This window comes from Portunus trituberculatus, chromosome 36 (assembly GCF_017591435.1).
Source record: "Portunus trituberculatus isolate SZX2019 chromosome 36, ASM1759143v1, whole genome shotgun sequence".
NCBI classification, from domain to species: Eukaryota; Metazoa; Arthropoda; class Malacostraca; order Decapoda; family Portunidae; genus Portunus; species Portunus trituberculatus.
In genome coordinates, this window is record NC_059290.1 from 7,940,638 (window position 1) to 7,957,835 (window position 17,198).

At 41.7% G+C, this 17,198-nt stretch overlaps 1 protein-coding gene and 1 long non-coding RNA gene across 13 annotated transcripts in view; one reads left to right on the forward strand and one right to left on the reverse strand.

Moving 5' to 3' along the window:
* LOC123513488 overlaps positions 1 to 17,198 on the forward strand; it is a 141,962-nt gene that overhangs the window by 64,747 nt on the left and 60,017 nt on the right. The gene's annotated exons all lie outside the window — the stretch shown is intronic.
* Positions 1 to 17,198, reverse strand: part of LOC123513485 (mucin-2-like) — a 115,315-nt gene that overhangs the window by 54,599 nt on the left and 43,518 nt on the right. The window lies entirely within an intron of this gene.

Consider the following 17,198-nt stretch of genomic DNA (forward strand, 5'->3'; position numbering starts at 1 on the left):
CCTCCTCCTCCTCCTCTTCCTCATTCAACTCAAGTACGGCCAGTAAGCTTCTTCTCATTTTGTGTCTCTTCCTCTTTCTCTCCTTCCTTCACCTGCATATCACGGTTACTGAGGTGAGGCGGCCAGGTAAGAGGCGAGTCCTAATCGTGCCTGGCAGGTGTTGTAATCGCTTTAAGTTGACAGTGTACAATAGCTATCAGTATGACTTGATTGGTTGTTAGGCGGCCAATCGGAGGTCGGTTTAACAGTGAGGATTATTGATTTACCTGTGATCACCGTCCCTCCAGGTGAGTGACACTAATTGAGGTGTGTTTAGACAGTCATTCTCACTCGTATCTGATTGAATGACCTGCACGTTAAACTTTAAGATCGACAGTAAGGTGAAACTCGCATCAAGAGAATGCTGAACGCTCAATTATGATAACAACTATGTATGTTGCAGGTGTCTTGCCACGCACACAGCCTCCCCTCGCCTACACACAGACAGATAGTCCTCACCACACGCGAAGTTAGAGGCCCACACACTACCTGCTAGATAGACTGACCCCTCCCACACACAGATAGATAAACCTTCACCCCATAAACAGACAGACAGAGGGACATATCCTCCACACACGACCTGCTGATAGAGACAATCCCAAACACACAGAGATAATTCCTGACTCACGCACAGATAGCAAACATTCCCACAGAGACACATACAGACAGATACATAGACGGACCCTCAACACACACACACACACACACACACACACACACACACACACACACACACACACACACACACACACACACACACACACACAGCATTCGTTTCGCTTTCCTAGATGTAAGCATGAACAAAATAAATAACTCCAAGTCATGTCACGCTCGGTCAAAAGATCACATGAAAGAGGTCATGAGAGGAACGTGTATGCCTTCCTTGTGGTGGTGGTGCTGTTGATGATTGTACCGGGTGATAGTGAAAGGGGCAGGTTGGTGATGGTGTTGGAGAGGGGTAAGGGGAGGGGATGGTGGTGATTGTGATAAATTATAGCTTAGCGAGATTGGGGATTGTGATGTGTGTGTGTGTGTGTGTGTGTGTGTGTGTGTGTGTGTGTGTGTGTGTGTGTGTGTGTGTGTGTGTGTGTGTGTGTGTGTGTTTTACAGGATTAGATACATAGAGTGAAGGGAAACGTTTGCTTATGAGAAAGGTCGACTAATTGAGATGAAGGAGGAGTAGGAAAGAGAAAGAGAATGTGGAGAGAGAGAGAGAGAGAGAGAGAGAGAGAGAGAGAGAGAGAGAGAGAGAGAGAGAGAGAGAGAGAGAGAATATCAAAAGTAATAAACAATACAGTCATTCTATCTGCCCTCCCCCTCCTCCCAACCCGGCCACAAAAAATGAATGGTAGTCAAGAATTATCGAAGAAAACGAGGAGTGGAATTACAGACATTAAAATTTAAAACATAGACTTGAAGCATTTCCGCCTTGAAGAAGATACATATGAGAGAGAGAGAGAGAGAGAGAGAGAGAGAGAGAGAGAGAGAGAGAGAGAGAGAGAGAGAGAGAGATGACTTGATAATAGGAAGATGAGAAAAAGATAGTAAGACGATAAATTGAAGACCGAAAAGAGAATGAAATCAAAAGACGAAATTAGTGAAGTCGAAAATGAAGAAACAAAATGAAAAGAAATGGAAAAGAAACAAACGAAACTCGAAGGAAAACGTAAATGAAGAATAAAGAAATGAAGTAATAAAGAAGAGAGTAAAGAAGTGATAAAAATAAAACTGAAGAAAACGAGATCAGGAATGAGGAAGCTGGGTTAGACGGAGCGAATGGAGAAGTAGGAGGAAGAGGAAGAGGTGGAGGAGGAAGAGAAAGGAGCAGTACAAGACAACCAGGCCTACTTAACAAACCAGTAAGCACTTCACCTCTCCCTATAACCCAACACTCGCCCCATTACCAAGAGTTGTGGCCGCAGCTCTATAATTTGCAAGTGTGGTAGTGCTGGTTGCAAGAAGAGGGACTTTTAGAATGCTTAACCCCTTCAGTACTGGATCACATTTTTTACCTTGAGTTTTGAGATTAGACGATTTGATTTGCATTAGGAGGGGTCTATGGAGGTCAGAAGATTAATTGCCACAGTCTTTACTATTTAACACTGAATGCTTAACCCCTTCAGTACTGGATCACATTTTTTACCTTGAGTTTTGAGATTAGACGATTTGATTTGCATTAGGAGGGGTCTATGAAGGTCAGAAGATTAATTGCCACAGTCTTTACTATTTAACACTGAATGCTTAACCCCTTCAGTACTGGATCACATTTTTTACCTTGAGTTTTGAGATTAGACGATTTGATTTGCATTAGGAGGGGTCTATGGAGGTCAGAAGATTAATTGCCACAGTCTTTACTATTTAACACTGAATGCTTAACCCCTTCAGTACTGGATCACATTTTTTACCTTGAGTTTTAGGTACGATTAGACGATTTGATTTGCATTAGGAAGTGTCTATGGAGGTCAGAAGATTAATGGCCAGAGTCTTTACTATTTTTACTATTTTGTCTTTGAATGCTTAACTCTTCAGTACTTGATCATATTTTTATCTTGAGCTTTGGATATGATTAAGCGATTTTACTTGCATTAGGAGGGATCTATGGAGGTCAGAAGATTAATGGCCAGAGTCTTTACTATTTTAATCTCCACATAAATTTCTGAAGCTTTGTAAAATCACCGAATAGTAAATGAATGAATATGAAAACACGTCTTGGTACTGAAGGGATTAAAGTGTACCCAACCTCACGTAACGTAACACTACTATACGAATCTCACCTCACTTCATAACCTAAACACACACAACCCTGTCTTTGTAAATCGTGCTAGTCACCTGCCCACCTTTCCTTAACTAATCTAATTTGTTCTAAACTTTGAAGTACGTGTAGGCAACCAAACCAGATTTAATCCTTCCTGCGTAAACCAAGCATAGGTATATTCAACTCGCCTTACCTTGAATAACCTTGTTTAATGCTAAACTGAACGAAGCTAACCTAAATTCCCTCCCCATTTCCACCGGGGAGTGTGTTGAAAGACTTACTGGAAGAGTTAAAAGGAAAGGGAAGTGTTAAAATGGTACTTCTCGAGTTGGGCAAAGTTCTCTCTCTCTTTTTTTTGGATTTGTGGAGCAGAGGTATTTTTCGTGTTTTTATCGTTTTCTCGTGTTTACATTTGAAGAGTGACTTGCAGAAAATGTTTAATTCAGTTCAGAAATAAGAAAAGATTAAGAGTAGAGTAAGGTCAAACAAAATTAGTGTATACGTACATCTACTTCAAGGAAAAGAATAAAAAGAATACACGTTTTGCTTATCGTGTAAATTGTGTTCCTTCTCGCACAGTAAAGGAAATAATTAGACCCACAGCTTTAGTATATGCCGGACTGTTACCATTCTTGACGTGTTGGAGTAAAGGATTTATCATCACATTACTTTACAGTGCTACAAGTTTTTTTGCACGCATCTTGAAGTAATAATGCTGATAAAAGTAATATGCTTATCATATCTACATTTCGTTGTCTTCATCTTCCTCCTTGTTCAGTAAAAGGAATAATTTTTAAAGACAATGATATATTTTTCTCTGCTACCATTTTTTAACGCAGCGCTCGTATATCAGGCAGCAAACAGACCACGCGAACCACACAAGGAGGTGATTCTGCCCACACCCTCCCTCCTTCTTTGGTCACTTTCACTGAGGTCACATCGTAGTGCTGTGTGTGTGTGTGTGTGTGTGTGTGTGTGTGTGTGTGTGTGTGTGTGTGTGTGTGTGTGTGTGTGTGTGTGATTTAGCTTCCGAAGACGATTACATATCCAGACTTGCACACACACACACACACACACACACAGAGAGAGAGAGAGAGAGAGAGAGAGAGAGAGAGAGAGAGAGAGAGACAGACAGACAGACAGACAGACAGACAGACAGGTCCACAAACACACACTCACTAAATTGACCCTCATACACCCATCATTACCCCTCACCTGCCAACACCCTCACCTGTCAACACCCAAGGTACACCCAAATTGACCGCACCTGTCCGAGAACACCTGAATGGCGGGTTCAGTTTCGGTTGCTCTCTGATAAGATCGACCTGACGGAGTACAAAACCCAAGGGCGTCTCCCTCCTGCAGGTGATAATGGTGGTGATAGTGATGGTGGTGGTGATGGCATGCTTGTCTGTCCCTGGTGGTGACTTGTATACTGCTGGTGATTGTATGGGTGTAGTGACAGTGGTGGATTCATGTTAGTGATGGGAGAACAGCATGGGATAGAATGTGGAGAATTTGCATACTGGGTTTCTTATCCCAGTTCTCTTTATTTCGGTCTCATGTTTCTTCACTCTCCTGCCATCCTTGATATGACTTCCCCACGCCTGCTACTGGGTACTTTAAACCTCTTTAGTAGCAAGACACGTTTCCATATTCATTCTGCTTACTATTTGGCGATTTTATGCAACTTCAGAAACTCATGTGGGGGATTAAAATAGTGACGACTGTGGCCATTAATGTTCTGACCTCCATACACCCTTCCTAATGTCAATAAAATCGTATAATCGTGCACAAATCTTAAGGTAAAAATGTGGCACAGTATTGAAAGGGTTAAAGCTATGTTAGAACGCGAGGATCAGTGTGTTTATTTGTGTGTTAGTAGTCCAGCAGTGGAGAAATGGAAACGTGCTAGTATTGTGTTGTAGAAAGTATTGAAGTAGCAGTAGTAGTGGTGGTGGTGGTGGTGGTGGTCATGGTAGTAGTGATGGTCATGGTGAAGTAACGATTGCTCTTTTTGCTTGTGCGTGTGTGTGTGATTGTAAGGTATTGTAAGAAGGTGCAAAGGTGATGTTTATGGCTTTTGGGTCCATTTGCAGGATGGTGATAGTGGTGGTGGTGGTGGTGGTGGTGGTGGTGGTGGTGGTGGTGGTGGTGATACTGGTTGGTTGAAAAAAGTTTATAATGATTGTCATGAGTATATTGTTCTGTGTTGGTTATACTTAAGTGAGATGGTGCGTTTGTATAAGTGTGTGTGTGTGTGTGTGTGTGTGTGTGTGTGTGTGTGTGTGTGTGTGTGTGTGTGTGTGTTAATTGTACCCCATGAAAATATTTTATTCTTGTCAACTATTCTTTTAAAGGCGACTTTCTGTTGTGTGTTCCTGCTAATAAATAGTCAATTAACCCTCCTCATTTTAAACTTCATGTCATCATACTTATTAAATCACATAAACAGTGGAAGATATAACTCATGTATTAGAACCTCAGGAAACCTTACTTTAATTTCAAAACTGCAAGTCCATTTTTTACTTAAATAAAAGCAACAAAATAAACAACTAAATATACGATTGTCAAATAGATAAAGTTAATAAAACACTGACGTTCTCACATCATTATTCAATTTAGACACTTAAAAGAAAATTCATGCCAAAATCACTCCTATGAAAATGTAATAGAGAATTGAATTTAAACCCAACCACACCTTTTTCTCATTACAAAACGGCAACACCTGTTTGGATATTCGCCTGTCTTTCTAATGGTCACCTGAAACTTGCACACACTTGTAATTAGCCACAAACTTTAATTGCACCTGGCGAAAACCTGCGCATTATCGGACATCAGTGTATAATCTTGTATAATTTGCTTGTTTGACCGAATATGGCATCAGTGTGACCTTTTATGGCGCGAAGTCAGAAGAAGAGGTTTAGTCTTTTGATTAGAGTTGTGTTCATCTTCTGTTTGTTGTGATGACTGGGTTGATTGGGAGGGTTGTGATTAGGTGTGTGTGTGTGTGTGTGTGTGTGTGTGTGTGTGTGTGTGTGAGAGAGAGAGAGAGAGAGAGAGAGAGAGAGAGAGAGAGAGAATGAGTGTGTGTGCGTGTGTGCGTAAAATGTTTATTTTTTAAGTGTGCAAAGTTATAGAATAGAGTCGTCTACTTTACGAGTGCACACGAACACACACACACACACACACACACACACACACACACACACACACACACACACACACACACACACACACACACACACACACTTCAGCGAACCGGCCAGCTAGCATAAATTGCATAATTTCACACACACACACACACACACACACACACACACACACACACACACACACACACACACACACACACACACACACACATGCAAGAGCTTTCTTTCATTTGCATACTGAAGACATCCATAACCAACCACACCCACTCACTGTAACACCTGACCCACCACCGCTACGCAGGTGAGAGGTGACCACCTGTAATCATCTATGACACACAATCACCTGAGCGAAAGGTGTACAAGGCAGTGAAGGCTGGAAAGTGGGTGGGTGGGTGGAGGGGTAGGAGCCTTCATCTTTACTGACAGTTCTTTAGATTATTGCTACTTATCACAAACTCCAGTATTAATAGTTATTTTGTGTTGTTTTAGGTTATATCATTCATATATCCATCCACACATCACTAATTCATTCAGATCCATTCACTTCCCATCCATTCTCCGCGGCCGTCTCTTTAATCTTCACTTTTTTCATGCCCAGTCACACACTTGGTAATATGATCCGCTGTTGGCGTCTGATTATCACTGTTTGAACCGGGATATATTTCCTCCGCCCGGTTATTCCTGACTTAGAGCTGAGTTAGTGTCATAGGGTTCACATGGCGCTAGGTTTTCAATGTATAATGGCCATTCTTAGATTCATGATGTAAAGGCTTGATAAATGCATTGTGAAAGACTTCTCTGTGTGTGTCACGAAGATCTTACATATTCTAAAATGTGCAAAAAAGGAGTAAAGAATATGTGGTCATAATGTTAAACGAATCTTAGGTTAATATCAAAGGATTATTGCTGTGTTACATGTTAGAAAAGTCGATTTGTAAAGAAATAGGAAATAATATTGTAAGTTAGATTAAACCCTTTAGTACTGGGACTCATTTTTACCTTGAGTTTTGTGTATGATTATAAGGTTTTGTTGACATTAGGAAGGTCTATGGAGAGGTCAGAAGATCAATGACCAGAGTCTTCACAATTTCAACCCCCACATAAATTTCTGAAGCTGTATAAAATCGTTAAATGGCAAACAGAATGAATATAAAAACGTGTCATGGTACTGAAGAGGTTAATAGAAAGAAAGGAACAATTTTGGGATAATATTAAAGTAATGATCTTAGGTACAGTTAAGCGATAAAGGTACAGGTACAAGCTAGTAAGGGTTAATAAAGGTAGAGGTTAATGATAAAGGAATAATTTTAAGTTAGTAATAAATGACTAATGTGTCAAATTATTGTTAAAGAGTTAGAGTTGAAAAAAAAGAAAGGAATGATGAAGTGATTGCTCTGCGTCACTCGGTCTTTTCAAAGCACTACCCGTAAAGGAGTCAAAGGAGTGTGCCCGTGGGTTGGCGCACAGGTAACATTGCCGTAGTGGAGGTGTGTACTCAGGTATGCTCAGGTGTGCGGTAGTAAAGGCGTTTTTAATTAATTTCTTATTCAGCCTTGACACAAAAACGCATCATATGGGAAAGTAAATAAAAACTTGCATATTAACTTTTTATGTGAAAGGGAGACTGGATAAAGGTAGAAAAAATTGAAGAAAAAGTATATTATGTAAGTTTATATGGAATGGGTCTTAAAAGGTGTAGGCAATTAAGGTTTGGAGTGTCTTGGTGTCTACGTGTGTGTGTGTGTGTGTGTGTGTGTGTGTGTGTGTGTGTGTGTGTGTGTGTGTGTGTGTGTGTGTGTGTGTGTGCAGGTTCGTCTAATAGAACAATCCAATCTTCTATTTTATCTCTAATTTCTGTATCACGTCCTTTATCATAACAAGTCTCAGTTAGTTGCAATTACACGCCTGAATCCTTCCCTGCATGACGTCCTGGCACATATTTACACGTACTCACAGCCTCCAGCGCCGCTCTGTTCACCACAACTCACCTGAGGGAGAAGGCAAAAAAACAGTTAATAAAATGTGAACTCTAACATGTAAAAACCTAAACTCATGAGCAGTTAGACAATATGATTATTTTTTTCCCTTCACATAATTGGACATGAAGTGGATGAGGAGAAGGAGGAAGAGGAGGAGAGAGGAAAAAAGAGAAGAGGAGGAGGAGGAGGAGGAGGAGGAGGAGGAGGAGGAGGAGGAGGAGGAGGAGGAGGAGGAGGAATAATGAGTGATGTGAACGTTATCTTTTATTGCTCTATTCCTTTCCCTTCCTTTCTTTTTCTCTCTTGTTCCTCCTTTCCTCTCATCTCCCCTCCTACTTCACCTTGTTGGTCCACCTTTCTTCCTCTCCAACTTCCCTTTCTTTTCTCTCCTTCCCCTCCTTTCCTCACCTTCCCCTCAGGCAGCCAAGGGTGTAATGAGACTGTCAGACAAACAACACCTTTTTTATGTATCAGGTGCTTATGACGTCACGGCAGACACACCCCCTTGCTGTACATGACTCAGGGGCGGCAGGGCAGTGGGAGCGAATGGGGCAGTGTTCACCTGGCCTGAGTCACCTAGGTACTTCAAGATATTGGAAGGGCAGCTCTTGTGGCCAGGTGTACTGGTTAAGGTGACTTTTCCAACCTCTTATTTTTGTATTTGATAATAATATTGTGGTGCAAATTTTAAATACGTTTTCGAAAGGCATCTTTGATAGCCAAAGAAGTTGTCGCTTTGTTTAGTGTCAGTTGTTGAAATGTAATATTAAAAGGCGCTTTCATATATTCACAAAGAAAAGTATTAGTAATCTTAAATGTAATACAATGAAATATGGATGGAAATGAAGCATAATAGAATGATCATTTAAGAAGGAAACAAAATTACTGTTTAACTAAACCAAATTCAAATGTAATAAAAGGTAAATTAATCTTATTTCGAATTAAACTAAACAATTAATGAACTCATGATAAACAAACACTAGTGCCAGACTGACCTAAACTAAAGTGAATTAATATTAAACTAAGATTGCTAAAGTAAGCTTATTCCAAATTGAACTAAACTAATACTGAACTCATAATAAACCAACACTAGTGGCAGACAAACCTAAACTAAAGTGAATTAATATTAAACTAAGATCAAATTCAAGTAACACTAAACTGACTCGAACCAAACTGAGGGGATTCTAAAACTTAAATAAGTAAACTGAACTTGGCCACACTAAGCCAACACAGGAACTCGAGTGTGGAGGAGTGAGGGGCAAGAAGCCAAGGAGGTCATCGCTCATCAGACAAAGAGAAGCATGCATAAAATATTAATATATGAAAGGAAAAAATTGGGCAGAGGTGAAGAATATGAATGCAAGAGTAGGAAGAGAAGAGAAGGGGGAAGGGAAGGGAAGGGAAGTTAACATGATGGGTTATGCAACGAGAGAGGCTGAAAAGAACAGGCATTCTCTCTCTCTCTCTCTCTCTCTCTCTCTCTCTCTCTCTCTCTCTCTCTCTCTCTCTCTCTCTCTCTCTCTCTCTCTCTCTCTCTCTCTCTCTCTCTCTCTCTCTCTCTCTGCAACATTTACTTGTGGCTTTATCATTAGTTAGTACACTGTGCATGTTCCTTACTCCTTCCCTTTCACACACACACACACACACACACACACACACACACACACACACACACACACACACACACACACACACACACACACACACACACACACACACACACACACACATTCCCTTTCCTCCCTGTCCTCTCCCTTTCCTCTTCTTACTTCACCTCCTCTATCTCCTTTTCTCCCCTCTCTCCCTCCCCCTTTTCCTCTGTTCCTCTCTTTATCCCTTTCTCTCTTTCTCTTGTGTGTTCTGCCACGTTGTGTGCTTTATTTAACTGTTTTTTTCTTTTGTTTCTTTACACCTCTTTATTCTTTCCTTTTCCTTCTCTTTCCTTTATATTTTATCTTTCCATTGTCTTCCTTTCCCTTCCCTTCCTTTCTGTCTTTACTCCTCCTCCCCCTCATCCTCCCTCTCTTCCTTCTCCCCTTCTCTCTCCCACCCTACAGACCTTCAAAACCTGCCAGGTGTGTGAGCCTCAGGAACCAATTAACCTGCTAATGGGTCTTTTAGCTTGCCTTCAAAAAAACACCACAGCAAATAACTACAACTTGTAAAGGTAAATATTGAAAAAAGAAAAAGAAAAATATAGGTTGTGGTTTGGTGGTACAGTCTCTCTCTCTCTCTCTCTCTCTCTCTCTCTCTCTCTCTCTCTCTCTCTCTCTCTCTCTCTCTCTCTCTCTCTCTCTCTCTCTCTCTCTCTCTTCGAATTTGTCATCATTTAAAGGAAGATTTATGGGTTTAATGGCGTACATGAGGTAATGGGAGAGAGAGAGAGAGAGAGAGAGAGAGAGAGAGAGAGAGAGGAATATTTGAGTTGTAATAAGTGCAGAATGCAAGTTAACTCTCTCTCTCTCTCTCTCTCTCTCTCTCTCTCTCTCTCTCTCTCTCTCTCTCTCTCTCTCTCTCTCTCTCTCTCTCTCTCTCTCTCTCTCTCTCTGTGTGTGTGTGTGTGTGTATGTGTTTACCTTGCCTCGCCACAGCATTGCCAAGTGTTGCCTTCCCTTCTCGTCACTTGAATAATAATGCCCTGTTTCTTTCCTTCCCTTCATATCTGACCCTTCACTCCCGTCTCACCTGAGGCTCCCGGGGCACACTGACCTCCTTCCCGGCCACTACTGTGCTTGTCTTTATCACCTCAGTCCATCCTTCCAACTCTCCTGCGCCATATCTTCACTCCCACACGTTGTTTATTAGTAGAAGTCACCACCTGTCGCTTCGTTACCGCCTTTAAGTTGCTGTGTTTCTTTTCCTCTTTTAGTTTGAGTTTGTGTCTAGTTTTGCTGATTCCTCTTGATTTCTCGTCTTTCTTTCTTTCTTTCTTCCTGCCTCTCTTTCTTTTTTTTTTTTTTTTCTTTCTTTATCCGTTTTCTTTCTTTCTTTCATTCTTTCTGTCTTTCTTTTATTTATGTGTTTCTGTTCCTCTTTATTGTCAGTTTGTGTTGTGACTCTCTTACGTTTGTCATTGATTAATTGTGATTTCTCTTCTTTTTCTTTCTTTCTTTCTTTCTTGCTTCCTGCCTTTCTTTGTTTCTTTGTTTCTTTCTTTCTGTCTTTCTTTATGTTTATTTATTTATTTCTTCCCTCTATTGTTCCCCTTATTTGTTCGTGTCATAGTTCTGTCCTCACTTCTTTTCTCTCTCTCTCTCTCTCTCTCTCTCTCTCTCTCTCTCTCTCTCTCTCTCTCTCTCTCTCTCTCTCTCTCTCTCTCTCTCTCTCTCTTTCCTCCTGCGTCTTTTGTGTGTTTGTCAATGGTGTTTTCGTTCGCCTTGTCAATAAAGATAGTGATGATAGTGATGGTAATGGCGATGATGATGATAATGATGATGCCTATAAAGACGATAGTGAAAATGAAAGTAATCTACAACAGTAAACCTTGGAGAGAATTACTAAACAAACCCCAGTGCCATTTTAAAAAGAACTAGAAAGTAAAATTTATTGAAGAAATATATGTTAAAGATGTTTACCTTCTAATTGTCAAAAGCAGAACTCCCTTAAAATCACCATTCAAAGTGGCCCTTAACTCACCATTTAAATCACCCCTTGTGTCACCCTTAAGCCACCCTTTGAGTCGAGGGCGTGGCGCTCAAGACTCGACAAGTAGGCTCAACCAGTCAACTTTCTTACAGGAGAGAGAAAGAGAGAAAAAAAAATTGTCTTCCCTGTTCTTGTCGCCGTGTGTCAGACTGATAGGGGGAAGGAGGGAAGGGATGGAGAGAGGGAAGATGGAAAGGGGGCTGGGAAGGAGGGAGGGAGAGAGGGAAGAAGGAAGCAAGGGAAAAGATAGGGAGGAGAAGGTCTAACACATTTGTAACGCGGAGAAAAAAATAGAGATTGGATGATACAATAAAAAGAGAAATGTCAGCGAATCAGAGAGAGAGAGAGAGAGAGAGAGAGAGAGAGAGAGAGAGAGAGAGAGAGAACAAATCACACCAGTACACTTAATTGAAATACATGCGCGTTATCATTTTACGACTTAACCAAATACACTTCATACCTTTGACGTGTGTGTGTGTGTGTGTGTGTGTGTGTGTGTGTGTGTGTGTGTGTGTGTGTGTGTGTGTGTGTGTGTGTGTGTGTGTACCTGTGTCATCAAACCTGTTCACACTACACAGAAACAGGTGTGGTGAGTGTAGCTGGGTGTAGCGGATGTATACTGGGCGCCATCAGCATATATGTAACCGAGGCTTTCTTAAGCTTAGTTGATATATTGCGTCGTTAGAGAGAGAGAGAGAGAGAGAGAGAGAGAGAGAGAGAGAGAGAGAGAGAGAGAGAGAGAGAGAGAGAGAATGTAGATATAACAAGCAGACTTATTTACTGCTTAGAATTGTCACTTACAAAATAAAAGCCTTCTGTTGTTCTTTTGTTCAGTGTTATATTTTTGTTTGTATATTGCCTCCAACATTTTTTCATTTGATTTTTTTAAGGAAATAAAATATGAAACTCGATTTTTTGTTGTTGAATTAAGTGAAATATAAATAACAATAGTACTAGTAATGTTGCTGCTACTATTACTGCTACTATTATTGCTACTGCTAATACCACCACCACCACCACCACCACCACCACCACCACCACTACCATAAAAAAAAAGATAAAACAAATACTACTAATGACAATAACATCACCTGACCTGCGCCACGTTAGGTCAAGTAAGGTGACAGGACAAGAAAGCATATGACCTACTTATCCGGCGCCACACGTCAGGTCATGATAGAGAAGGGTCACTGCAGCTTGACCTTCGCGCCGTAAATTGCTCTATTGAAACCAACCCCATGATAACCTTGCCTGACCTTTGACATGAAAAAGAAAACGGTGAATTGGCTGACACTCCTACGTGATGTGGAGGGGGTGTAGGGGGCTGGACATTTAAGGTGGACAGGTAAGGTGGATTGGGGATGGGGTCATGTCACAGATGAGTGGAGTGCCAGGTGAGATGAGGTACAACGATTTATCTTGTGAAGGGAAATGTTTTAGCCACAGAAAATGACCTTCAGGTAGATAGTGGCACCAGGTATGCTCAGGTGTGTGTTAGTGAGAGGGCTGGGTGGGGTGCTCAGGTAAGACTGTGCCAGGTGAGTGGACTGGAGTGAAAGATTGGACAGGTGAGGTAAGACTGAGTGGACTAGACTGAGAGATGGGACAGGTGAGGTAGTGGTGAGACTGATGATGGTGAATGAGCGGGATGAGTGCGAGTAGCGACTAGGGAGTAGGGCAGGTAAGGAGCGAGCTGGGTGGGGTATGTAAGGTGAAGCCCACGTGATGACTGACCCCCTTCTTCTCCCTTTCTTCCCCATCCCCTTTCTACCCCCGCCATTGCCCACAGCCGGAGTGAAGGGAGAAATATTAAACCATTAAAAAACACCCAAGCCTCAGGTGAGATCTCATCCGACTTGTTCAAAAATGTCTCCAGGCTAAACCAGGCTGAAAAAATAAAGTAAAGGCAAACCAATCGATGCAGCGAATGAGGGTAGCAACGTTGAAGCTTTGATTAAAAACTACACACACACACACACACACACACACACACACACACACACACACACACACACACACACACACACACACACACACACACACACACACACACACACACGGAAATGTCACAAGATATCCGTATCAGAACCTAATTATTTCAAACTTAGGAGATAGTTCACCACGATGACTTGAAAAAATGTTCGATAATTGGAGAGAGAGAGAGAGAGAGAGAGAGAGAGAGAGAGAGAGAGAGAGAGAGAGAGAGAGAGAGAGAGACTGCTTCCATCACCTCACTACTTATTGAAAGTTAGTGGTGTATATCAAAGAAGGGTTTATGTGGTTGTTTTTCGCAGAGGTTAATTGAATTTACCTGAAGGAAACTGACAGGAAAGGATGAGGCAGCGATGAGTCACAGGTGGAGGAGTGGAGTGAGCAGTGTGTTGGATGAGTGGAGTGAGCAGTGAGTGTGTAATACGTAAGATAAACCCTCGATATATTCTGTTCTTTATTCTTTATGTTTACTCTACTCTTTTATTCATCTATTTATTTTTACTTTGATTTGTTTAGTTTTTACTTTTACAGCATCGAGGTAACTTATATTTTCCTTTATTTTACGCTTACTGTACTGTTTCTTTGTTTTTATTTATTTGATTTATTTGCTTGCCTTTGTCTCCCTTGCTTCACTTCAGATGCATGGAAGTTTTGAAGGTTCCGCTTACAAACAACAAACTGGCGAATCGTTGAAGAAACTAAATACTACTTAATGCCCCTTTTTCTTCCTCCACACATCACATCACACTATACCTAACCTAACCTAACCTAACCAAACCTAACCTAACCTAACCTAACCGAACTATACCTCATCTTACCTCACCATACCACATCACACCACACCACACCACATCACATCACATCACATCTAACCAAACTACACATCACACCACATCACATCATACCTCACCACACCACACCACACCACACCACACCACACCACACACACCACACCACTCCACGCCAGCCAGGGAGTGTAGCGTTGGTAAGCGTGGGGGGTGCAGGTTAGTGGCACATCTTCACGATCTCCTGACGCGACAACTGATCTTTACTTTGATGTTTACTTGTACACTTCAACTAGATTTGCTTTTTATGGGCGAAGGATCTTAACCAGCACGTACTTGCTTTTTACGAAGAATGCGTCAGTGGAGTTTAAGATCCCTAATCAAACATATCACCTGCTATTAGTCAAGATAACCATACACACAATTACCTGAACCTCTTTACCTGTATTCAATCACAGTCACTTTACCTGAGACACCTCCCATTAGTTAAGTCTTCTCCCTCACTTAGTTAACCCACCTGGCTACCTTACCTGGCCCACCTCCCCTCATCGCCCTCGCCTTTCTTACCTCACCTGTTCCATTACCTACATCCCTGCCCCGTAATGGTGGTATATTGGAGGTATGCTGTATTTCACCTGTTCTCAGTGCCTCGTCTCCTCTGTATCGCTCCCTCACCTGTGCACCTTCCCCACTCTCACCTGCCTCATTCACTTGGTTATCTCGGCTCGCTTGTCACCTGGATTACCTATTTTTCTTGTCGCACCTGCCTCACCCACCTCGCTTGTCACACTTGAGTTAGAGCGAAAGAGAAGGGTATTTCGTCTCTCTCTCTCTCTCTCTCTCTCTCTCTCTCTCTCTCTCTCTCTCTCTCTCTCTCTCTCTCTCTCTCTCTCTCTCTCTGGCTTGCGGTATTTGAGAGTTGTCATAAATGAATTCTATTGTAGATTGATTAAGTTGTTGGCATTCTTTATGTGTGTGTGTGTGTGTGTGTGTGTGTGTGTGTGTGTGTGTGTGTGTGTGTGTGTGTGTGTGTGTGTGTGTGTGTGTCCCTGTCTCTGTCTCTTGTCATCCTACTTATTTGTTTACCTATTTATCTTTATCTATCTAAAAATGTATCTGTCTCTTTATGTCTATGTATCTACTTATGTCTATCTATCTATATCATTGTGTGTGTGTGTGTGTGTGTGTGTGTGTGTGTGTGTGTGTGTGTGTGTGTGTGTGTGTGTGTGTGTGTGTGTGTGTGTGTGTGTGTGTGTCCGTGCACGTTTACACATACATCTATCTGTTTTAACCTCCCAGACAGACACTGACAGAGAGACGGACACCAGACTTTTACTTTCCACTCGAGCCTTTCTCTCCTCGCCTCATTCATTCACGCCACAAGGTTCAGATTACTCCTTAAAAAATATGCGAGATATTTCCTGACTTGCCGCCGCTGCTTTCGTGCAAATTCCAATGACCCAGAGTGTGTAAGGAAGCGTGTCAAGGTACTGAGAAGGGTGAGGATGCTGGGGAGGGCGTTGGGGTGACACGGAGAAATCAGACGTGGAATAGACATAGTAGTTAGTTAAGAAGCTTTAGGACTAGATATGATGAACAAGGACCAGTGTAAGTGCGTGTTATTTAAGAGGTCTAAACGTGGATGAGTTCTTGCAGCTTCCCCTATTTATGTTCTCCAGGGGTGGGGAGGGAGTGCGGGCGTCTGACACACTACACCACACATAACATCGCCGCCTTATCAGAGCAGCGGTAGTGTCTAGGCTCCACAACTTTCATCTTAGGCAGACTGGCATCTCCCGTGGTCATTGGCGGTTGTCCAAACGTAACCGGACGGCGCGGAGAACACCAACGAACACAAAGGAAGAGCAGAACTGACAGCAACATGCCCATTGGTCCTTACTGGGCTGTTTGCAGGGATTGTGCTATCTAAGTGTGAAAAAGAAGAGAGGGAAGGAAAGGTGAAGGAAGAAGACAGGGAATGGTTGAAGAGAAGAAAGGAATGCATGAGAGGAAGGGAGTGAGAAAGAGATGATAATTGAATGAGAAGTGAAAGAAAAGAGAGTGTGCAATCAAAATAAGAGAGAGAGAGAGAGAGAGAGAGAGAGAGAGAGAGAGAGAGAGAGAGAGAGAGGGTAACTAATGAAATAGAAAACAAAGATGGTAACTGTATACACACACAAGAAAAAAAGAAAAAAAAAAGAAAGCATAAACAAATAACAGAAAGAGAAAACAAGTGAAAACGAGAAGAAGAAAAGAAGAAAAAACTCAAATAAAAGAAAAATAACCTTAACTTTATGCTTCTCAGTAATTCACAAAGCCACAACAACAAGACCAACAAACCAAACACGTGAGAGCCACACCACCTAACAAAAAACCCACAAATACAGCCTTTATAACGTACCGCCACTACAAGTCCAATCCCTCTTTCATAATTACATCCTTAGAACGCCAGAAGCCAATAACAACAATAATAATGGACGGACATAATTCTCCCGCCCTTGTTAACGAGTTGATAGTAATTACATTTACAACACGTTTAGCCCAAGGTGTGAACGAGACCTTACATGGATGGTGGCTTAATTCTTCTTGGAAAGTTCCTGTGGGTGCGAGGATTGGTGCCTACGTGGATAGATAGACGGAGCGAGTGGAGAGATTTAACCCCTTCAATACTGGGACACATTTCTACCTTGAGATTTGTGTGCGACTAGACCATTTTATTGACACTAGCAAGGGTCTATGGAGGGACGAAGACTAATTAATGGCCACAGTCTTCACTATTTTAATCTCCCACATAAGTTTCTGAAGCTGTATAAAATCACCAAATAGTAAGCAGAATGAATATGGAAAC